This window comes from Trachinotus anak, unplaced genomic scaffold, assembly GCF_046630095.1.
Source record: "Trachinotus anak isolate AG129_WGS33_773 ecotype Australia unplaced genomic scaffold, CSIRO_AGI_Tana_v1 ptg000030c, whole genome shotgun sequence".
NCBI lineage: Eukaryota > Metazoa > Chordata > Actinopteri > Carangiformes > Carangidae > Trachinotus > Trachinotus anak.
The window spans coordinates 43,830-69,544 of NW_027273881.1; the positions used below are offsets into that span (position 1 = coordinate 43,830).

The following is a 25,715-nucleotide window of genomic DNA, read 5'->3' on the forward strand; positions in this document are numbered from 1 at the left end:
CACACACTCGTATTTCTCTCAGTCAGAGGACTCATGTTTTCTAAATCCACTGGAGAAAATGTCCAGTGTTAGTTGTTCAAGTCAATTCATTTTTATCACAACAACATACAGAAGATCCTCACAACTAATATTTGTCCAAAGAAAGTGAAGAAACAATCTTCTTTTTTCAGTAGATTTCAGTGAAGTGTCAGGACTAATGTCTGTTTGATCAAACTGTGTGTGTGTGTTTTCATCTGCAACACAACACACACAACTGTTTGATAATTGATCAGAACAAATCTTATTGATTATCAATCATTGATCTGCATCTTTGATTCTTTATTCAGATTGAGGAGCTGCAGTTTGTCAGAGATCAGCTGTTCTTCTCTGGGCTCAGCTCTGAAGTCCAACCCCTCCCATCTGAGAGAACTGGACCTGAGTGTAAACTACCTGGAGGATTCAGGAGTGAAGCAGCTGTGTGCTGGACTGGAGAGTCCACACTGTAGACTGGAGACTCTGAGGTCAGTTCACTGACTGGAGCTGTTGTAGTTTTATATTCAGATAAAATCTGTGAAGTTCTGCAGGATCCAGGAGTGAAGGGTCTGTGTGGTTTTCTGCAGAGTCCAGACTGTAGACTGGAGACTCTGAGGTCAGACTCCATGTTTTCTTTCTGTGCTGAGATGAATGTGATGTGAAAGTTGTGTTGACACTGAGCTGCAGACATGAGGCTGATATTATACTGATCCACACTGAGGATCTTCATGGTAAAGTCTGTTTTCTTCTTCTCTGCTTTTAGTCCAGTGACTGTTTCTCTTCAACTTTCACCTCATGACTTTTTAAAACACCAACAGAAACACATTGAATCTGTCAGACAATAACTGATCTATAATCAATCGCTGATGGTCCCAACACTTTTATAAGTGTTGGGGCACAGGTAGGAGCAATTTGGTTGCTGACATGCGTCTTGGCATGAGGCATCTCACTGACTTCTAGTGCCAAGTCTGCATTGGTCGGTGTCTGGATCTCCAGGACCCTGGCATTGCTATCAGACACTCTACTCGGGCGTATGCGTGTTTCCCAGGCCAGCTGCGCGTACCTTCTAATCTCCTGCATGGTCAGAATAGCGATACGGCAGTGCATGGTAACATCGCCCTTGAAAGTAAGTGGCCCTAAGGCGTTGGTAATACTCCCTTGGAGGTTCAAGTCTTTTCTGCATGATGGCAAAAGCGTTGAGAGTGGCGGAAGCTTGATCCATGTATTGGGAGTACTCCTCCCACAGGGCCTGACAGAGCGCTGAGTAGCAGTCCCTTTACCCTGGTGGGAGAGTCTCCATAAAGACATGCACACTTCTGGATGTTGTCTTCCAGATCAAGCGGAGTTTCTCGCGTGCTGAAGCGTGAGAAAGATCAAGGAGGCAGCGCTCTACCTCCCTCAAATGATCCTCTATTGTTGACTCCCGGTTGCTGGGGTCAAAGCGCTCGATGTCCCTTGCTAGGGATTCAAGTAGGCGCATGCGCAGGCCCTGCTCTTGGTAGAGACCTGCATCACCTGAGTTGTCTGAGGACTGCTGCTTCCTCCAATCCCAGGCAGAATGATGTGGCCCCCCTTCTCGTGGTGGAGAAGGGGTCCAGTTAAGGTGAGATCGTGGGTTACGCCATGCATATAGCTCGCCAGCTGATGAGGGCCCAAGATCCTCATCATTGTTCAAGGACTGGAAGTGATGTCCACTCTTCATTGAAACATTTGTGGAAACATTTATGAGGCCAGCGATCGCGTTCTGCAGATGCTGGTTGTCTACCTCCTGGGAGCCTCTAGCTCCTGGTGTACAGGAGTTATTTCTGCTCATTTTGCTTACGTTTCTTTTCAAAAGAAGAGCGATACCCGACAACAAACTGCTATCCTAAGCAAGTTTTAAATTCCACTGAGAATGCACAGGTGAATGCACAGGTGAATGCGAATATGACCTGTGGCTTACAAAATCTGTAACACTCTCAAACGATGTGTTACATTAACTATGGCTGCAATTTCTCTCAGCAGAGGTGGCACGGCGGCACTGTGCCTCTGTGATCAATTCGTTCTTAGTGTGCGTTAAAGTACAGGACTCACAATATAGAAAAGAACAGAAGAAAACCGTCTGTGCTGTGCTATGTGGCAGTCAATTTCTTGATGCACTCCCACCAGCAAAGTCACTAGTGTAAATGCACTTTATCACCAATCAGTAACTTAAAAAAAAAATATTTTGAAAATTAAACACAATTCTTATAACTATTATAATATTTTGTATATTATAATATTATTATAATATTGCTTAATTAATCTCAAAACTCTGAACAAGTACGCTTTAAATTGTCGATAATGGATTATTGTGTTAATATTGTAACACAGCTGGAATCAAACAACAGCCTCACACGGGGCACCAATTTGTTGGGGCACAGGTAGGAGCAATTTGGTTATTGGCTTATAATATTAATGATTATCAGTGATAATCATCAATATATATATATAAATGTTTACTACAAGTAGTAACCTCGGGGCACCACCCTGTCACCAGGGACCAATGACCAAATTGATGGCTCAGAATACAGTCTCAGAAGGTTGGTTGAAGGATAAGTTCGAGCACTGACTGTTGTGAATCCAGCTGTTATCACAAATATAATCACAATAATCACAGACAACTAAAACAAACATTGGTTACTAACAGGTTAATAACTTCAGGTTAATAACAGGCAAAACACATATGTATATATGTGTGTGTGCGTGTGTGTGTGAGGGAGAGAGAGAGGGGGTGGTGACGAGGTCACGTGAGTGACGTGTCAGCAGGAACCAAGATGGCGGCAGAGTGAGGTACTCGCTAGAGCCAAGATGGCGGCTGGCCGCAGAGCATGAAGGGCATGAACGAGAACAAAGGGAGGGGCCTGGAGCTTTACACGTATGACGCCATCACACTCTAGGGCCTGAATGTGAGAAAGATGTAGATGAGGTGATTGGGAGAAGAGAGGGAGAATAAAGGTGAAGAGAGGAAAGAGTCCACAAGAGATCGTCACCACAGTTAATAATCACCACAACATCACTACACAATAACGGAGCCAGAGAACCAGAGCTCGTCTGGTCGGATATTGGTCCTTTAACTAGTGATATTTGGCTTATTAAGCTGATCACAGTGAATGATCTGAAACAACAGGATATGCAGCACTTATAAGTCAATAGCACAATCCAACACGCTACACTAATTGTGTCTCTGCCCAGACATCAGCCTCTGACTGTGAGTTGCTCAGATCCTTCGGAGTTAGAACAGAAAGTCCACTCTGGTTCTCCACAGCTCGGTCCTCGGCCGGGAGCTCGGCGGGTCGTGTCTCTCTCCTGGCGGTGACAGTGATGAGTTCCTTGGAGGCAGCGGGAAGATCACAGATGAGGGACGGTGAACTTTGTTTTGTTCTTAACAAAGTCGGTGCTCGTCCTCACGGAACGTGAAATCAGCTGATTGCACAGAGATCTACGTCAGATCCAAAAAGAAAAGGAAACAAACAAAGCAGTCTGTGCGCTCGGCCCGCGAGTTGAAGACTGTAACCTGGGCTTTAAGAACTTGTGGAAAAAGGTCAAATGTTTGCAGATTGCTCCCTTTCAGCAGCCGAGTGGCGGAGAGAGTAGCTCTCTACTTTAACTGGTGCACGGGAATTAAGCGCAGGAGGAGGGTCGCAGCGCCGCCTTTATTACCTGAGTGACGTCACCGGGGATCCCTGCTGGGAATGCCTGGCCTCGGCCAATGCCGTTGCTGAGTTTTCTTTCAAACTCCAATTTACACATAGGTGTGAATTGTGTGGGTGGTTTTGGCTCCATAGCATGGTTCGAGACTCAGGCTTCTGGAGGGCATGCAGGCCTCTCCATTGTTCTTTTCAGAACCCATGGCTTGAGATCCCAACATAAGGCTCAGTGATCAGCCTGTGAATATTCTCATTAGTCCAGGTCATAGTATCTCAAAGGAATTTTAAATCGATAGCAACTGGACTTGGTTATTTGTCTTAGGAAGACGTTTCACCTCTCATCCAAGAGGCTTCATCAGTTTGTGTTCGCATCTGACCAGGCAGGGACTGGTCCAACTATCTAGTGTGGAGATCCTGGTATTTAACCTCTGGGAGGGGCTTTCACAAGGCTGATGATGTCACTGGTTCCCTTTGTGCTCCATGTGCCAACAACAGTCGTTAGAGTGACTGTCTTGGTGGAGAGTTGGTTTCCACTTCGTTAGAGCCCTATTGTGTTATAACGACAGTCGTTGGAGTCACATGCCACTTGTGAACAGTTGTTTCTCTTAGAGGTTAAATTGTTGAATCTCCTGGGAAGGGATGAAAGGGCAGCATTGTAAATTGGAGATAGGTGGTGTCTGAGGCCTCCTCCCCCGTTGAGGGATGGTTTCTCTACTTTCACATAGATGGCTTCTTTCACTCCTCTTTCGAACCACCTGTCCTCTCTGTCTAGGATGTGAACCTTGCTGTCCTCAAAGGAGTGGACTTTCTCCTTAAGATGTAAGTGGACAGCAGAGTCCAAGCCTGAGGAGTTAGCTCTCCTGTGTTGGGCCATGCGTTTATGCAGTGGTTGTTTTGTTTCTCCAATGTAGAGGTCTTTACATTCCTCATTGCATTGGACTGCATACACCAGGTTGCTTTTTCGGGTGTGTGGTGTTCTGTCCTTGGGGTGTACCAGTCTCTGTCTGAGTGTGGTTCTGGGTTTGAAATACACAGGGATACAGTGTTTGTTGAAGATCCACCTGAGTTTTTCTGATACCCCAGTCACATATGGGATGACTATGTTGTTTCTCTTGTTTGGTTTTTCTTTCTCAACCATGTTGCTACTTTTCTTTCTGGAAGCACAAGCAGTTTTCACAAAGGTCCAGTTGGGGTAACCACAAGTTGTGAGGGCGCCTCTCAGGTGCTTGTGTTCTACCCTTTGGGCCTGTGAGCTGGTGGGTACGTTATCAGCTCTGTGTTGCAGGGGTTCTGATAACACCAAGCTTGTGTTCCAGGGGGTGGTGTGAGTCGAAAAGTAGATATTGGTCTGTGTGTGTGGGTTTTCTGTATACCCCGATGTGGAGGCTCCTGTCCTTTTTCATATGGACGTCACAATCTAAGAAGGGCAGACTATTGTCCTTGACATCCTCTCAGGTGAACTTGATGTTTTTGTCCACTGAGTTAATGTGTTCGGTAAAAGTTTGCACTTCTTTGGTTTTGATTTTAACCCATGTGTCATCCACATATCTGAACCAGTGGCTCGGTGTAATTCCTTCAAAGGAGTTCAGAGCCCTGTTCTCTACCTCCTCCATGTATAGATTTGCCACAATGGGGGATACTGACTCACACAGCACAACTCCCTGCAAAACTGAACAAAACTCAAACCCGATCACATTTGCCAGCTTCTGGATTTATGCCTGAACATGGCTTTGGTCAGATGCGAACACGAACTGATGAAGCCCCTTGGATGAGAGGTGAAACGTCTTCCTAAGACAAATAACCAAGTCCAGTTGCTTTCGATTTAAAATTCTTTTGAGAAGGCTCAGTGATGTTTGTACTGACTCCAATATTCAAAGCCAAGTTGTCATAGCAACATAAATCCTGTAGGTTTGACTGTGTTAAATATTTGAGCTCAGTCACCAGGTGTCTGTGTCTCTGCCGTTCCATCAACTAGTGAATTTAATATATATTTCTAGACATTTGTTCTCATGTCTCCAAACTTCAGCCTGACATGTTTGTTGTCTTTGAAAACTTGAGGATCTTTTTTTTTTTTTTTTATTGGAGACCAGCATTTCACAAGTATCAATACAAGATACAGCTTCCACAGCTGTTTTCCACCCTTTTCTTTACAAGGACTACAACGTCCCCCAAGAACAATGAGGGAGAGGAAAACATATAAAAATAAGAAAAAATAAGAAAAAATTTTAAAAAAGTAAACAAATAAGTAAAAATAAATGCAAAAAGAATTAATTAGTAGATGAAGATACATACATACATAAATAGAAATAAGAAGAAAAGAAATAAAAGAAATAAACTATATATATATAATATAATATAATATAATATAATATAATATAATATAATATAAGGGAGGTGAAAGAGACAGATTAATAATAATAGAACAAAAAATAAATAAATAAGTAAAGGATGCTCAGTGTGCTCACTAAGAAATTAGATAAAAATAAAAAATTGGATGCATCAAATCGATTCAGTTGGGTTCCAGAGAGGTGAGGGTGTTAACATATGTGATGAGAGGTTGCCATCTTTTATAAAAGTTGGCAGCTGAGCCTCTTAGGGAATATTTAACTTTTTCCAAAGACAGAAAAGACATTAAATCACTTAACCAAGAAGTAACAGGGGGAGCATTTGGGCTTTTCCAATGTAATAGTATACGTCTGTGGGCTATGAGCGAGGCAAAAGCACATCAGAGTTTTTCTTAGTGAGATTAGTTGGAGTACGAGGTACGCCAAAGATAGATATCAGTGGGCAGGGTTCTAACATGATATTGAGGGCTTTGCTTAACGATTTAAAAAAACAAGACCAATGATTGATTAATTTGGGACAAGAAAAAAACATATGAACATGGTCTGCTGGAGATAAACCACATCTATCACAGACATAATTTGTGCCTAGAAATAGCCTACTGAGTCTGTTTTTTGTGAAATGAATTTTATGGAGAACCTTGAATTGGATTAAACTAAGACAGGCACAAGAACATGTGGAATTAACCCTGAACAGTGCCTCTCTCCACCACTCATCTGTCAACTCAAAGCCAACCTCCCTTTCCCAGCTATCCCTGACCCTCCCAGGGGAGGACATATTCGAAGATGATGTGAGGTCAAACAATACTGAAATCTTACTACGAGCCTTTGGAAGAGATAGTACCTCAGGGATAAGAGATCCTGTTGGAGCTTGAGGGAAAGATGTAAAGTGTGTGCGAGCATAACTCCGTGCTTGGAAGTATCGAAACATATGAGATTGGGGTAAATTATATTTAACACGGAGATCATTAAATGTAACAAATAAGCCCTCCAAATATAAATCTGAAAAATGAACCAGACCTCTCTCTCTCCACAAAGTGAAGGCTGTGTCTGTGTTGGAGGGGGGGAAGAAATGGTTGTTGCAAATCGGACTTAATGGGATGGGTGTTGAAAGTTTGAAGTGTTGCCTGAATTGTTTCCAAATTTTCAAAGAGGAAAGTACAATTGGGTTTTTAATGTAACTAGGACAACGAGAAGCTAGAGGGGCACAAACCAAAGCTGCCAGAGATGAGGGATGACAAGAAGCATCTTCCATTATACACCAGTCCAAGTTGGGAGAATTACACCAGGCATGGATTTTTTGAAGATTGGCAGCCCAATAGTAAAATAATAAGTTAAGCAGTGCAAGGCCCCCAGCTGATTTGCTTCTTTGGAGTGTTGTTCGACGTGCTCTTGGGTTCTTACCAGCCCAAATAAATTTTGAGATCATTTTGTCTAACATTTGTATAAATGATTTGGATAAAATAATTGGAAGATACTGGAGAAGAAACAAAAATCTCGGAAGAATATTCATTTTAATAGAATTAATTCTGCCTATCAAAGAGAGAGGGAGAGAGTCCCAGCACGCCAGATCAGTCTCAATTTCCATAACCAACTTTGAAAAATAATTTTTGTATAGTAAGGGGAGGGAATGAGAAATATTGATACCTAAATATCGAAAGCTATTATGAGCTAATTGAAATGGTAGTGCATCTGATGGGATCTGTTTAGCTGCTATGTTTACCGGAAAGCACTCACTTTTACTGATGTTTAATTTATAACCTGAGAATGATCTGAAAGTTGTCAAGACTTGTAAAATATTATCTACACAGCTAACTGGGTCCGTGACATATAGCAACAGGTCATCAGCATAGAGAGATACTCGATGTTCCAGACAAGTTCTAAAAATACCAGTAAAACATGAAGAAGATTTGAGAGCAATGGAAAGAGGCTCTATTGCTATGGCAAAAAGCAGGGGAGACATTGGGCAACCTTTGCAGGTCCCTCTTGATAGAGGGAAATATTCAGACCTTTGAAAGTTAGTTGTCACACAAGCAGAAGGGGCAGCGTATAAAAGTTGTATCCAAGAAACGAATTTAGACCCAAAGCCAAATTTCCCCAAAACAGAAAACAAGTAATCCCATTCAACCCGATCGAAGGCTTTCTCCGCATCTAAAGATATGACCATTTCAGCAGTTTGGGACATGTTAGGAGATAAAACAATATTTAAAAGTCTTCTAATGTTAGATGAAAGTTGACGACCTCTAACAAACCCTGTTTGATCTAAGGAAATTATATCTGGTAGACAAGGATCCAAACGGCATGCTAGTACTTTGGCTAGAAGTTTTACGTCCGAATTTAATAAACTTATCGGTCTCCAGCTGCTACATTCATCTAGGTTCTTGTCTTTTTTGGGAGTGAGTGAAATTGAAGCCTGATTTAAAGTTGGAGGTAGAGAGCCCTGCTTCAGTGAATTGATAAACATGTCTAATAACAAAGGAGCAAGTTGGTGGGAAAAGTTTTTATAAAAGTCAACCGGAAAACCATCCGGCCCTGGAGCTTTGTTATTTTGCATTAATTTGAGACAAGAAATTAATTCTTCCAACTGTATAGGTTTTTCCAACTCCTCTTTAATATGAGGATCTATAGTAGGTATATATATATGTTATCCAGAAAATTATCCATTGTGGTCTTATTAGGAGGAGGTTCAGACTGATACAGGTTAGAATAATAGGAAGCGAAGGTGGAGTTTATTTCAACTGGGTTGGTAGTTAGGGAGTGAGAGGGGTCATAAATTTGTTATATGAAATTTGAGGCTGACTGACGTTTAAGTTGGAGGGTGAGGAGACGACTGGCTTTATCACCATATTCATAATATGTCCCTTTGGTCCGTCTGAAAAGGTACTCTGCTTTATCTGTAGAGAGAAGATCATAATAAGATTGTAATTTGACCCTTTTAGCATACAGTTCTGGGCTGGGAGAGCTCGAGTATTCTCTATCAATGCTGAGAATCATATCAATAAGCTCCTGCTGTTTTTGTTTATTTTTCATTTGCCAGATGAACTTCAGGATCTTTAGTAGAATCTGCACAACATGAGTTTGTATAGATGGAGCCACAGGTGGAGCTGGCAGAGTTGAAGAGGTGGAGTCACTACGTCTTTATTGAAGCAGCAGCATGTTGTCATGAATATTAATGAGAGCTGTTTTTACTTTGTCTGTTTGACTCTTTGTGGTTTCAAGCAGGAACTTTGTCTCCTAAACTCACATCTTTGATTCTTTATTCAGATTGTTCAGCTGCAGGTTGTCAGGGATCAGCTGTTCTTCTCTGGTCTCAGCTCTGAAGTTCAACCCCTCCCATCTGAGAGAACTGGACCTGAGAGACAACAACCTGCAGGATTCAGACCTGAAGGATCTCCGTGGTCTCGTGGAGAGTCCAGACTGTAGACTGGAGACTCTGAGGTCAGTAGAGGGGCGGAGTCAGTCCATGCTGCTCTCAGCAGTATTGTACTAAACACAGTTAGTATCAGAGCAAAGATCCAGTGTTTCCTGTGAACCTCCAACCTCCTCAGTGGCTGCTTTCCTCAGTGAAGCTGTGAGAGGAGAACGGGGACAGGCTTCAGGATTGGACAGACAGACAGAGAGAGAGACAACAGTCAGCCAATCAGAGCAGCCAGAAGCTTGTTGTGATCATGAGTCTGAGTTGATGTGAAGACAACTGTTGTTGTTGTGTTGATGTGAACAGGAAATAAAGCTGATTCCAGCTGACAGCCTCACAGATGGACAGAGACAGTGTCCTCATTCATCAAACTGTCCAATCTGATCTGAGACTGTTTGTTCTCTGGTTTCAACACTAAACAGCTGATCAGTTTCATCTGTGTCACAGCTCTGAGATCAGTGTGATGGAGCCTGACAGTCCCTGGCTCTTAGTGACAGCCTCCATGTTCAGTCAGGTGATGTTTCAGAAGCAGCTCACATGTTGATCAACACACAGAGACTCTGTGTTTAAAGTGACATCAGCTGACAGGTAACAGGAGTGAATCCATCACTGACCTGTTGCTGACTCAGCACTTTGTTTCCACTGTGGACTGAGTGAAATGTGCAGAGTGAACAGACTTGATGCTGAACGTCTCTGCAGGTCTGTGAGCTTCCAGCTCAGTGTGTTCACTCCAACACGTTAACATGAGAGCTGAGAGGAAGCAGCTGCTGCACATCTGGTCTGAACAGGACTGAAGTCCCTGCTGCATCACTGACTGATGAAGTGAGTCTCTGTAAACACTGATTCATCTCCTCTGCTTTCTTCTTCTCCACACAGATGGAGGTGAGAGTGGAGAGGAGAGCTTGATCCAGCAGTGACTGACAGAGGAACCAGAAGAAGTGGAGATGACTCTCAGTGCTGCAGTCTGAACTGATCTGAGAACAGCTCCACTGTCAGACACAGAGTCCAGTCCACCATCATCCCTGTGTGTTCCTCTGGATCTGACAGAGCATCATCAGTGTCTCTGGACTTAAAGCTCATCAAGTTCAGCTCTGAACAGTTTCCTTGTTGAGCTTCACAAAGAGGGAATTTCACAGTAAAATGACTTGAACTCTGAAGATTAGTTTGACTCAGACGTTGAAGCCTCATGTTCTTCAGCTGAACTTTACCAGATATTATTGTACAGGGGGAACATGTTATTTTTATCCTCCACCTCTTCATTCAAGTTATGTTAAGGAGGAACAACCACACAGACCAACAACTCTTTCACTGTGTATATGGACATGTGAGTGTTGTTTTCTGACAGGCTTGAAAAATGTTCATCTCTCCATTATAATGCTGAGTCAACAAGTGTCACTGATTCAATGGATCATTAATTAACTGGACTTTACTCCTTTATGATCAATAATGTTTTTATATTGACTTCCTGTTTGATTCCTGGTTTTTAATCTGTCATTGTTTTGACATTTTACTCCTCTTTTATTCCATAAAGCTGCCAGTTTATTCCTAAATGACTGTGTGTGTTATTGTTGTGTTGTGTGTTTGTTGTGAAGCTTTTTGTAACACTGGTACTGTCGCTCCTCGTCAGTCCAGCTAAGTCCTTTTTGTCTTCTCCCCTAATGTCTCCAGGATTTGTTTCCTGTTTTATTTTGATACTCACCTGGTGTCTGGTTTCAGGTTCCTTCACTTCCTGCCCTCCTGTGTGATTACCTGGCCCCGCCCTAATGTGTTTCACCTGTGTCTCATTGTCCCCCCTCCCCCAGAGTATTTAGGGTCAGTGTTCCCTTCCCTCTGATCCAGTTCCTCTTGTCCCCCTTGTGACAGTGGTCCAGCCTTTTGTTCCTTTGTGTATATTTCTCAGTGATCAGTGTGCGACTACTTTCTGTCTTGACCTTTCGACCTTTAGCCTGTCAATCATGTGCCGTCGTCCTGTTGGACTGATTTCTGTGAAGTCGACCTTTTGCCTGAGTGAAGTGTGGCTGTGACGTCTCTCAGATCTTGGACCTTGTTGAAGAAGAACTCTGAGTTTTCATTCAAGCTGTTGATTCTCTCTGTATTTCGTTGAATGACCTTTTCCAGATCCTCACCTTCTTTTCCAGACCGTCAGCTCTTTTATTTTTCCACCAGCAGCATCACAGTACTGTCTCGTACTTCAGCAGGGGCTGCCTCAGATCTACCCTTCTTCAGAGCAGGAGTTGTAGTATAATATTATCAGCTAAGTTCTCTGTCTATCTGCTAAATATACTATGTCTACAATAATGATTACTATAATTACTATACTCATCACAAAAAAGATTGAAGTGTGAAGGATAATGTCACAATATGTGTAAACCGTGTGTATCACTGATTATGTTAAACTCAAGTAAATGTATTGTTTTTAAAAAATGCAGCAGGAAAAAGTCAGAACATAATGGTGTATTCCTGGAGGAGAACATGGTTTTAAAAAAAAATGTAGTGAAAGAGAATCAGAATATAATGGTGTCCACTGGGCATGGACTTCACGGAAAGAAAAAATAGATCAGCCTCATGAATGTAGTTTATAAGATTTATGTCTAACGAGCTCTGTCCCAGTCTGGATAGATAATGAGGTTTTCATCCAGTCCAGGTCTTCTACTGAAAATGGTTTTGACTGTGAGAAAATAGACATGACCTGGGAGGGGTCAGGTTTGGTGGACACGACAGTTTCGGTGGAGACTGGTGAAATATGAGAGGAGGCGTGGGCAGATTTTAGATTATGAAAGAAGAGGTCACGTGTCATGTATTCAGATCAACTTTTTGCTTTGTTGTCGACAATAAATCTCTGCTGCACTGAATTGTGCCTCCTGGTGATCTTTGAAGACTTTGAAGATATTTTTGAACAACTGATAAGATTCCAGACTCAGAATCTGGTCCATGATTGGGGCCTCTGTCCCACATCAGAGTCCTGAGCAGAGTCAGGTCTCGGTGTACGATCAGGACTTGTTGAACGAGCATCAGAATGTGAATCTGCAGCGTTGACTTCAGTCTCAGAACCAACAGACGTCACTGCCTAAAACTGAAAAGATACTCTGATCTGATCTGTTTTATCCTTTCTTCTGTCTCTCCCTCTTTTTTCAGACATCTCCATGGTCTCAGTGTAAAGTTACTGATCACTAAGCTGCTCAGTTAGTTTGAGTTAGCTCGCTGAAAGTCAGTTCTGCTACATGTGAACGAAGCTCTTCTATTTTCTACTTCAATACAACATGAAGTTACTGTTTATGGTCAGGTGTTGACTTCAAATCTGTTATCAGGTGTGAAAATCAAAGCTTTGTCTTCAGCCACAAATGAATATGAACGGAGTGGCCGCCATCTTGACTGAGATGTGTCCCAGTCATGGATGTATTATATCCACAGACTGTATCTGACCAAGTAAGGTGGTGTTAAACCTGCAGTCGTTGATATCGTGGGTAGTTCAGGTGTGAAGAGTTCATTTATTTGTGATGTTAGAGGGAAACGTGTCAACATTCAGTCTGAAGCTTTAGAGCCTAAAGTCACATTGGAATCAACATTTTAAAAAATCATAACCAGGCAAAAATATTACGTTTAAATTGTCTTTTAGGCATTTTTAAGATATGGATGCTGCATGTGACAGAAAACTACAACTTATCAGATAAAGTTATTACGTTCACTTTCTCTCATTGAGAAGCAGATTTATACGTCATGTCTTCTTTAAAAAAACAACTAAAACTGTGCAGTGCTGCAGTGAAGCTTTATGTCCTGTCATTACTGAGCCCTCTGTCTATTTCCCACTGTCCTCCACAGCTATATGCTACAGTCAGGACTGGGTGGAGGTATTATAACAGGCCCAACCTCCACATGTCCTGTCCCCTCCAACCTCTGCTGTCAGGAGAAAACATTGATTTATTTACAGTGGAGTAAATCAAACACCTGTTGATTATTTGACCGTGGTGATTTTTCTCAGTCTTACCACTATTTTTATATTTAATATTGTCAGTAAAATTTACTACAAATACGTGAAAGTGAAGCAGTTATTTGTGACGACTTCCTGTCAAACTGAGCCACATGTAGTTTGTAACAGCCAAACTAACGACCCTGCTCTTTAACAAACTGCTGTAAAAAAACAGCCAAATTCTGCCAGTATCATACTGTTTCCCACTGATACTGTACCATACTGTAGAAAACAATGCATGATGGGCAATATTTACCATTTTCCATGAAATACTGTAATATACTGTGAATCGCATTGCATTGTGGGGATGGTGTTTGAATCGATGGCAGAGAACCCCACCAATACAGGATGCTACTGTATTTCATGATGAGACCTGCTGACCATGGAGCGGGTAAAACCAGCCCTGGAGTTTCTTTTGGAGGATTCTCCATCTGAACCCTGCACTTTATGAGCAAGTCGTGAGGTAAGTTAATAAACATTTGATCTGTCTGGCATTTTGTTTGCTGACTATCGTCAGCTTTAAACAAAATGGAACTGATCAGTAACGTCACAAAGCTAATGAGGTCCACTTGTGACTGCAGATCATTATGTTGTAGGTAAGGCTGATTTCTGAATAGTTCAACAAAAGGTTTCATGATAAGTCACATTGGGGTTTTATTTTCAGCTGGTTTGCAGCTGAAATCATTTTGTGCTCATGGTTGGTGGAGTTTGCTCTCTTCTTCTTGCATTTTCACCTGAATGGGTGACCTTAGTTGTCGCTAACATTTAAAGAATATTTTAGTAGAGCAGGTTAAACCAAACTTTTGAATCATTCTGTTATTATTTTGAATTTGAAGTAAAAAATATATAGAAAGTGACAACAACACTGCAAGTTCAAGCGAGCCTGCTGGAGAAACTGTGCCAGCACTTGAGCAGTGGTTGGGCTTGTGTGGTGTTAGAGTTGAATTAATGTCAGCATCATGGTAATTCCAGTCACCTGTTTGATTGTATGTGATGATGTTGGTCTACAGTCAGAGTTCAGTAATAACACATTAACTCCTCTGCTCTTCACATTCACATTGAGTGTCTGTATCAAAATCTACAATAATACGTACGAGCACAAGAAATGTGGGAGTCTGTATTAAGGTTAAAGTTTTAATTAGATTTTTGTTGTGGTGCCACCCTCTCTCTTTTCACATGCATCATGTGCAGCTTGAACACTCACTTCTTGACCACTTCATATAGTTACAGACTGTCTTTCTATCCACCTTCTAATTTCAGACTGCTGTGTTTTTCAGGCGCTTCATTGGAATCAACCCAGAAAGAGGGACAAAGGCCAGCCGGGGCAAGGTCGTCTCCAAGAGGACTGGGAGAGTCGTCCAGAAGAAGTCTGTCACAGTCAGTCCCCATGTCTCCACTCTTCTGAAGAACCTCACAGACTTTGAGTGGGATTTCATAGGTCAGTGAGAGCTCTGTACCCAGGCACTTCATATCAACACAGCCACAGTTATTTTAAATTTTCTGTCTTAAGTTCTCACTGTGTAATCAAAGTCTTGGTCTCCTGCTCACTAAAAACGCTCTATACCTTTACAGCGACTTAGTCTTTCTGCAGTGTTCTACCGCAGGTATAGCTGTTTATCTCAACGAAACGAAGGGAACACGTTCACTGGTCCCAGGGCAGGAGTGCTCTTGTAGGATTTGATTAGTTTAGTCTTCAGTATTACTGTTGTGACGGCCCTAGTGCCTTTGCCCAGTGTACTGTGTGTTGTTTTGTCTTGCAGGTCCTTGGCTGGGCTGGGCTGAGGTCACATCACAGTAACTTCCCACACCTGGCCAGTGTTGGAGGTTACTTAAGCCCTCCAGTTTAGATGCCACGTGTGGTCTCCTCACCCACCACCGAGCTCGACACGCTCTCCTTTGTTTCGTTGGGTTATTTTGCTTTATACTGACAACATGCACCTCTCATCCCTCATCTTTCATACACCATCACACACCACTGGTTCTGATTCCCACACCTCATTGATTCTTGTTATTCCGTTGACTATTTGTTCTTTATTTAATAAATATGAGTTGATGATTGCCGCACTCCAGTGTTAATCTCCCTACTTTGTTGCCGGACGTAACAAATTGGGGGCTCGTCCGTCTCGTCATTTTTACCTGGTGATTGTGTGGACCTGCATAGAGTAGAGCGCTTTTGTTGGCGGGATATGTGTCATTTCGGTGTAATTCTATCTGTGCGTGGGGAAATCCTTCAATGGGGAGATTAGACTCTCCTGCGTCAGGTTGTGGGGAATTCCCTCGCGGCACAGGTACGTAGCAGCCCGTATATGGTCAGGTGCTGCGCTCGGGGAGATTAGTGTGGCAAATTTGGCGCACGTTTGTTGTGTGTTGGCCTTGATGTCTGTGGATGAGGAGGAGCTGCACGGAGACAGGAGAAGGTAGGTGTTGATCCACCTCTGTGTGCATCACCTGTTGGAGCGGTTCCCCTGATAGGCTGAGCGGAGTCTCCCCTTTGGGTTTCCTCGGGGTGGGGCCCAATGACTTGGATGACTGCACCAAGGATCAGTTGGTTAAAATAGCTGATTATTACAGTGCTGATGTTGGTGATAAGCGGAATAAAGAGACCGTGAAGGCAAATTTGAAGTTTTCCTTGTTAAAAAGGAAAGCGTTGGATGTGGCTGGAGCCGTTTCGGTCTCTGAGGGCACAGAGGACTCGTCCCCGCCGTCAGTGAGTCCTGGTGCGGGTTTGTCTTTTGAGCAACAAAAAGAATTGCTCTTGTTGCGGATTAAATTAGAAAGTGAGAAGGAGGTCGCAGTGGAGAAGATGCGGCAGGGTATCGAGTTGGAGAAGGCGCTGTCGGTGGGAAAAATGAGGCAGGAGACGGAGCAGGCTCAGCTTGAGCTGCAGAAGGAAAAACTCTCTCTTGTTAGAGGGGAAAGTGGCGGCTGATCTTCTGCTTCCGGAGGATCTCTCTGTCAGCACCTCGGAGAGGTCGGATATGAGCGATTTGAGGTTAGTGCCTAAATTTAATGAAAGGGATCCTGAAACTTCTTTCTCACTCTTTGAGCGTGTGTCCGAGGCACGTGGGTGGTCTGATTCCACTTGTACATTAATGTTGCAGTGTGTGTGAACCGGTAGAGCGCAGGAGGCGAACTCCTCTTTGAGCCATAGTGACAGTTTGAAATATGCGGTGGTGAAGTCTGCGGTTCTCAGGGCCTATGAGCTGGTGCCTGAAGCGTATCGCCAGCGGTTCAGGAGTTGGAGAAGGGGTGATAAATCCCATTTGGAGTTTGCGCGCGATTTGTCCACCCAGTTTGACCGGTGGTGTTGTGCAGCTGGGGCGGGCACTTATGAGGCTCTGCGTGACCTGATGATCCTAGAGCAGTTTAAAAATTCGGTTCCGGAGCGGATTGCAACCTTTATCAGTGAGCACAAGGTGAAGACGGCAGCTGAGGCCGCTGCGCTGGCGGACGATTATGTCCTGACGCATGCCGGGGACAGCTGGCATCCCGGTGCGCGGGGTGGCAGCGGGCACCGGGAATACTTGGCTGCAGCGGGGTCTGGTCGCCCGGTAAGGCAGTTTGGCTTGGAGCCAAGGAACGAACAGGGGGCTCGCGAGGCTGATAAAATTTATAATTACTGTCATAAACGGGGACACTGGAGAAGAGACTGTTTCGCTTTTAAGTCTCGGAATAAGCAGTCTGTACCTGGCAGTAAGCCCAAGCCGGCGATGTGCGCTGTGCCAGTTTCGGAACAGTTGTGGGAGGTTCCAGCGGGTGAGTTAAAATCACAGGTGTGTGTGGTTCGGACCTAGAGTCTTACCTGCCTTTCATTACTGAAGGTTTTGTTTCTTGGGTGGGCAGTGAGGAAAAAGTGCCTGTGAGGATATTACGGGACACTGGTGCTTTTGATTCTTTTATTTTAGCATCAGTTCTGCCGTTTTCACAGGAGGCCTATACGGGTGCTTTTATTCCGGTGCTTGGGATCGGGTTGGAGGTCTTGCAGGTACCTCAGCACAGAATGAAGTTGTCGTGCGATCTATTTCAGGGTGAGGTAGCGGTCGGCGTACGTCCCGCTCTTCCCGTGGATGGTGTTACAATGATCTTGGGAAATGATGTAGCAGGGAATCAAGTGTGGGCCGATGTGACACCCCCTGCTATTGTTTCTTCTTTACCTTTGGTTTGTACTGAGCCCGATGAAAGTGAAACTGAGTTTCCTGGGGTGTTTAGGGCGTGCGCTGTGACGCGCGCGATGAAACGCACCCAGTCAGAGGCAGATGCTCCTGACAGTGAGGACTGTTCACAACCTCATGTGTTAGTCCCTGAGGTCCCATGGTCTGTGTCTTATGATGAGTTGGTGAGGGAGCAGCGCGCCGATGGTTCCTTCAAGATGTTGCTGGAGATGGCTTGGCCCTGTAGTGAGATAAAAAATCATGCGCAGGGGTACTTCATTCAGAATGATGTGCTGATGAGAAAATGGCTCCCTCATAGTGGTCATGTTATTGGTCAACCTGTTTATCAAGTTGTTGTGCCTTCTAGGTTTCGTAGCATGGTGTTGCAGATTTCCCATGATGAGTCTGGTCATTTAGGAGTCAGGAAGACGTATGATCGCATCTTGAGGTATTTTTTTTGGCCTCGGCTGAAAAGAGATGTTTCGGCTTATATAAAGTCATGCCACGTCTGTCAGTTAACTAGTAAGCCTAACCAGAGGTTAAAGCCTGCTCCGCTTTGCCCAATACCAGCTATGGGTCAACCCTTTGAACATCTAATTATTGACTGCGTTGGCCCTTTGCCTCCATCTAAGTCGGGTGCTAGTTATTTACTAACGGTAATGTGCCAGAGTACGAGGTATCCAGCTGCTTATCCTTTGCGCAGAATTACGTCCAGGTCTGTGGTGCGTGCACTGTCGCAGTTTTTTTTCTGTCTTTGGTGTTCCTCGAGTCATTCAGTCAGATCAAGGGTCAAACTTTTCTTCGCGTTTGTTTGCACAGGTTTTGAAGCAACTGCGTATAGACCATAATCAAGCGTCTGCTTACCATGCGCAGAGCCAAGGCGCATTGGAGCGTTTTCATCAGACCCTCAAGTCCATGTTGCGCTCGTACTGCGTCCAAATGAGCAGGGACTGGGAGGAGGGTTTGCCCTGGCTGTTGTTAGCAGCCCGGGAGGTGTTCCAGGAGAGTACGGGGTTTATCCCCAATGACCTTGTTTTTGGCCATATGGTACGTGGTCCCTTGGCACTTCTGCAGGACAACTGGAAAGAGGCACAGCCGCCTCAAAACCTTATCGAGTATGTGAATGGTTTTAGGTATAGGTTGTATAGAGCTCAGGAGGTGGCCAGGGAAAATTTGGCCTCTGCACAGGGAAAAATGAAGCAACGTTATGATCGGCAGGTTGAGAATCGTGTTTTTCTCCCAGGAGATCAGGTACTGGCTCTGTTGCCTATTGTTACCTCTCCGTTTCAGGCTAAGTTCTCAGGTCCATATTCGGTGTTGAAGAAAGTATCGGATCAGAATTACGTGATATCCACTCCAAATCGTAGATCATCCACTCAGCTTTGTCACGTTAACTTGTTGAAACCATACTATTCTCGTGAAAATCAGTCAGTCGATCAGGAAGCACAGGTTTCTGGTGTACGTCCGAGTTGTTTGTCAGTGTCTGTGTCCCCTTATGCTGTGGCAGGGCAAGGGGGGGAAGACTTGTTGAGACCCGATGAGGCTGTGCTTTGTGGTCGTTTGAAGAATTCCGAGTTGCTGACGGATCTGGAGAGCTTGTTGGGCCATTTGGAGGTGTCAGAACGTAGTCAATTGATTGACTTGATTAAACGGTATTCATGTCTGTTTGGAGATACACCTACATGTACACATTTGGTGGAACACGATATAGATGTTGGGGATAGTAAACCTATTAAGCAGAGGTTTTATCGGGTTCACCCGGAGAAGCGTAAACATCTTGATGCTGAGGTTAAGTACATGCTTGACAATGGTATTGCGGAGCCTTCTTCATCCAGTTGGGCGTCACCCTGTTTGCTTGTGCCAAAGGCCGATAACACGCCTAGATTTTGTTCAGACTTCCGTAAGGTGAATAATGTCACAAAATCTGATTCTTTTCCTCTTCCTCGGATGGAAGACTGCGTCGATCAAGTCGGGGCGGCGAAGTACGTCAGTAAGTTTGATCTACTGAAGGGTTACTGGCAGGTTCCCTTGTCAGAGAGGGCCCGGGAGATTGCTGCGTTCATTACACCGACAGGATTATATTCTTACACAGTAATGCCCTTTGGGTTGCGGAATGCACCGGCTACCTTTCAGCGCTTAATGAATATGGTTGTTGGAGATCTGGAAGGTTGCTCAGTGTATTTAGATGATGTGGTTGTCTTCTCAGATGATAATCATCTTGTCCGGATTGAGGAACTGTTTGACCGCTTGGCTCACGCACACTTAACTGTTAATCTGGCTAAGTGCGAGTTTGCAAAGGCTACAGTCACTTATCTGGGTCGTGTAGTGGGTCAAGGTAGAGTGTGCCCGGTACGTGCTAAGGTGCAGGCTATCGATGACTACGCCCCGCCACCGACTAAAAAGGCGCTTATGCGTTTTTTGGGGCTAGTTGGTTACTATCGGTGTTTTTGTAGGAATTTTTCTACTGTTGTTGCGCCCCTCACAAACCTGTTAAAAGCTAAGGTTAAATATGTCTGGTCAGCAGAGTGCCAAACAGCTTTTAATAGTGTGAAGGCTCTCATATGTGGTGCTCCTGTTCTGGCTGCCCCGCGGTGGGATAGGCCGTTTAAGCTTGAGGTAGACGCCAGCTACGTGGGCGCTGGGGCGGTGCTGTTGCAGGCCGATGATTTGGGAGTGGACAAGCCAGTTTGTTTCTTTTCTAGGAAGTTTAACAGACATCAGCTGAGTTATTCAGTTATAGAAAAGGAAACATTAGCGTTGATATTGGCCTTGCAGTACTTCAGCGTGTACATTAACTCTGCGCCTGTGGTGGTCTTTACAGATCACAATCCTTTAACTTTTCTCAGTTCTTTGCAGTGTCCTAATCAGAGGCTGGTTCGTTGGGCACTGTTCCTCCAGTCTTACAGTCTGGACATCCAACACATCAAGGGGCGGGACAATGTTGTGGCGGATGCGTTGTCCCGGGCTCCTTGTTAGTAAGCTGGGAAACTTAAACAGTGAGGTGTTGTGTTTTTTTTTGTATTATATATTTTGATACTTAGTTGTTTCATGTGTATTTTTTTATAGAAAATAATAGAGATGTGGGTATCTGGGTACGCGTATATGTATATGCAGTATAGATGAGTGGAGACTGTAGACTGGTTCTTTGCCAGGGTTCCCTTTTGGGACCCTGACTTTATGGGGGGGGGTGTGACAGCCCTAGTGCCTTTGCCCAGTGTACTGTGTGTTGTTTTGTCTTGCAGGTCCTTGGCTGGGCGGGGCTGAGGTCACATCACATTAACTTCCCACACCTGGCCAGTGTTGGAAGTTACTTAAGCCCTCCAGTTTAGATGCCACGTGTGGTCTTCTCACCCACCACCGAGCTCGACACGCTCTCCTTTGTTTCGTTGGGTTATTTTGCTTTATACTGACAACATGCACCTCTCATCCCTCATCTTTCATACACCATCACACACCACTGATTCTGATTTCCACACCTCATTGATTCTTGTTATTCCGTTGACTATTTGTTCTTTATTTTAATAAATATGAGTTTATGATTGCCGCACTCCAGTGTTAATCTCCCTATTTTTGTTGCGGTCTCTGAGCCGGACGTAACACTGTGTATGAAAACTGTCAGTAAAATCTGGGCAGACCTGCGATCAGTTCTGTTTTGAGAGCTCTCAGAGCCTCCTCTTTATGTTGTAAGAGACCTGTTAAAGTTCATTTAAAACAGCCTGATTTGAAACACAAAGCATGTGGCGCTCTGAGTTAAGCTAAAACCTTTGAGTCACATTTTGTACAGTGTACTCTCTTTCAGAAATGTTAGCTGGTTATGGTGCATGTGTACTTTATACAGGTTACTTCTTGGTTTCCCCATCCCATTAAATCGTGGGGCTCCCATTGTCTGTCCCTCACACACAATATCTCAGACACCACTTTTCAAATTTTGACAGTGTTTGAAAGGATGATGTCCCTTTATGTTGTGAAATGTATTGTATTATACCAGTCTGTCTGATGGAGGCGCTTAATATTTGCCTAAAGTACCACTCAAGTCTGCCTGGCTACATTTCCCACCATTTGGATTAAAAAACACTGCTTTTTTTCATGTCTTTTAGTTGGTGTGAAAATGGAAGCTTCTCTCCTTATAGATTATTATGTTTGTGGGATCAATGTTCTTTTTCAGTCCCAGTGCCAAACTGTGCATTTTGTATTGAAAATGTAGTATGCATAATTCCCCTAAGTTTATTAAAATGTTGATCACATTTAAGGATAATGGCTGCTCTGTTATGCATAACTGAAATTCAGAACTGTAATGAAAAAATAAACAGTTTGTATCACCAACAACAAGTATTTCAGTTAGTGTTGCCTTTTTCTAATAAATGTTGGGTTACAGATATAATCTAATAATTTCTTAGTCTCTTCTTTTCCATAGAATGATTTATTGCTGAATTTTGGTGAACATAATCATTCAGTATGTGTATCTTGTATAGATTATCACACTGAAATCGCTAGTCAAGGGTTAGGGTTACACTCAAGGCGGTACTTAATTCATGGTGGCTGGCCGTCATCAATACTGTCATGATCACTGCAGCTACTGTAAATTGTAATAACATACAACCCTATACTGTGTTTTTAGTACTTACTGGTATAACAGTAATAAACTGTAAAATAAGTTTACAGTAAGCAAGCTAGAGAAAAAACTATAGAAAAAACTGGCAACCCTGCTGCCAGTAGTCTACTGTAAACTCAAGGAAACACAGCAATGCACTGTAATTCAGTACATGGTCGTATTACAGTAACATACTGTTGAGTTGATTACAGTAGGAGAAAAGTAAAATTAACAGTAAACTACTGGCAACCCTGCTGCCAGTATTTTACAGTTAATTTACATGACAATATTTTACTGACTGTAATTACCTATATAATTAGCTATTTTTTTCAAGCAGCCCCTCAATGTGCATCTAAATCTAACACTAATATTAAAAACACTGTTTTACGCAGACTGTTGAACAGACTGTGTAACTGAAGTATTAGTATTATGAACAGAGCACTGGAATTCATTTGCTATTCATTTAAAAGTTGCCAAATCTAGTGAGAAATTGCTAAATTGCCAACATCACTCGGTAGGAAACCTCCTTACAGGGGCTTTATGTATTGATTATTGATTATGTATTTATTATGTAATGGTGATAAATGATGACTGCTGATTGGAGGAGCCACCTGGTATTTTTTTGTGAAGGGCCCCACCACACTGTAGAATCACCACTGGTCATTTACATTCATTTTTCCCTCATCAATCTACATTCAATCATGACAAAGTGAAAACAGAATTTCTGAAGATTTTTTTTGGAGATGTATTAAAAAGGAAAAACTGAATTATCACATTTCCACAAGTATTCAGACACTTTGCTGTGACAGTTGAACTTTAGCTCAGGTTCCATTTCTCGTCATCATCTCTGAGATGTTTCTCCACCTTGACTGGAGTCGGTCTGTGGTAAATTCAGCTGGTTGGACTTATTGTGGAAAGGAGCACACCTGTAAAATAACACAATGTGGAAAAGTGGAAGGGTCTGAATTCACTGTAACTCTGTGGTTGTTTATTTTTTAAAAATAATAAAATAAATTTACTTTTAAAATCCATGTGAACAATTTAGTAAAAAAGTTGTGGATGAAACTTGGTTTCTTGTATAGAAACACAACCTACTTTCCCATATGCAGTAGAATAAGAATTACTGAAGCTCTCTTTCTTTCTGCCCTGGACTGTGGTGATGTTATATGTGTAGACATGCTGCTGTCACCACTCTTAAGCCCTTACATGATGTATATCACTCTGCTATTACATTTTTTACCGGGGATACCTACAATAGGCATCATTGCACTCTGATGAAAGGGTCGGCTGGTCCTCTTTCACCATGAGATGAGATCAACACTGGTATATATTCATCTATAAAGCACTTTTAAAAAGATGACCAAATAATTAATGTAGGAATTCAGCAAACCTGCTCTCAGGGCTGGATCACGCTGCCTGTTCCTCAGGTCAGTTCTGACCTTGGAAAGACAGCTTTTAGATTTTGTGCTCCAGATTCAAGGAAGAATCTACAACATCCTTTAAAAATTGATAAATACATTATCAGACATCTTCATAATTACATGTCAGAAATGCTAACATTAGCTTCAAGTTCAGACAGATTGACAGTTATGTGTTGTCAAGCAAGAGAAATCAGTTCTGAAATGCAAAATAACAGAATTTTAATCATGTGATAAAACATGTGATTAATTGCAATTAAATTCAGTGATTAATCATGATTAAGGAAACATGAATGGTTTGACAGTCCTACTAACTATACTATGATGTTTTTAATGACATACTACATTATGATGTTTTTATGCCTTACTATACTAGGACATTTTTTTATCACATATTGTACTAACATTTTTTTAATATTTTCATGGCTTACTAAACTATGACGTTTTTATGACATACTATACTACGACACTTTATGCCTTACTGTACTATGAGATTTTATGCTTTACTATCTTAAGTCATTTTTTTTTGTCATTCTTACTACACTATGACATTTTTCATGACTTCCTAAAATATGATGTTTTTATGACACACTATACTGTGACATTTTTTATGACATACTATTCTATTACATTTAATGTCTTACTAGACTTCTTACTTTCCCATATGATTTTTTCTATGACATACTATACTAATCAATTTTTATGACTTACTATACTGACATTTTATCCCTTACTATCCCATGACATTTTCTATGATATTTACTACCTCACTATATTATAACATTTTTCATGACAAACTAAAATATGATGGTTTTATGGCATATCATACGACCTTTTTTTTATGACATACTATACTATGATATTTTTATGCCTTACTATCCTCTATCATTTTTTATGACATACTATCCCATGGCCTTCTCTATGACATTTACTGCCTTACAATATTATGATATTTTTATGCCTTATTATGCGATGAAATTTTTATGACATAGTATTCTGTGATTTTCTCATGAAAAAAAAAAAATACAAGACATGAAAAATGTCATAGTAAGCCATAAAAATATCATGGTATAGTATGTCATAAAAAATGTCTATGACATTTCTATGCCTTAATATACTATGACATTTTACTAAATGCAAGAAAACATGCATTTCATTTTTCATAGCCAATATTTTATGTATTCAGAATTCTTTATCCCTCAATTTACCATCCTCCTCTTTCCCACTATCTGGAGGAAAGTCAGTAAATACTATGAAATTATTATAATAATACACAATATTTCCTAATTCAATAATAATGATATTAATAATAATAATAATAATAATAATAATAATGATAATAAGAGGAAGAAGAAGAAGAAGAAGAAGAAGAAGAAGAAGAATAACATCAATCTTTATACAGTAACAGTGTTCAGTGTCCCTCAGTGACCACAGGTCTGACTCACAATCAGTAAAAACCAAACAAAAACTCTCCTCTGGTTTTGGTGAGAAACATCAGTAGAGTGTGAATCATTTTCTCCTTTAACACAGTCCATCAGTCTGGCTGTATGGTTTAACGAGGGTGAACAGTCCATAGCTGATCATCAGACTGTCATTATGTTTTATAGATCTGGAGGTTTCCTCCTGCAGCACTGGCTCCCTCCTGAATGTCCAAGAATCTCATCCTCTGCCTCCTGTTCCTGGGCTCCGTCATCTACAGACACATTACAGTACATTCAGTTCACTCTCTGGAATCACAGCCACGTGTCAAAGGTCACAGTGAGGAAAAACTCTGCAGGTGAGTTTGCTTTTATCGGTCTGTCAGGAAAACTACTTCAAACAGCAGAACCAGAAGAGCTTCCAAGAACTAGGGCTGGTTCTCATAGTTGATTGTGGGTTTCACTAAGGTCAGACTTTAACCTGTCTACTGAACCTTTTCTCTCTCCTCACTCTCTTTAATTTTATTGTAGAATAATCTTTTTCTCATTTTTAGTTTATGCTTTCACTAATAGAAATGACAAACATCACTAAGAGCAGACTGCGTATTCATTTCATGCAGGGATGGGGTCTGACAGCTGTTTCATTTCATCAGACATTTACTTATATCTGCCCCCCACAGGTGAAACACCTGGTCTCCAGTGTCTCCTCCTCCCCCTGTTCTTTGCTCCTCAG

General features: G+C 42.4%; 1 protein-coding gene across 1 annotated transcript in view; it reads left to right on the forward strand.

Annotated features, from left to right (window-relative positions):
• Positions 1–25,715, forward strand: part of LOC139612045 (NACHT, LRR and PYD domains-containing protein 12-like) — a 606,901-nt gene that overhangs the window by 35,861 nt on the left and 545,325 nt on the right. The gene's annotated exons all lie outside the window — the stretch shown is intronic.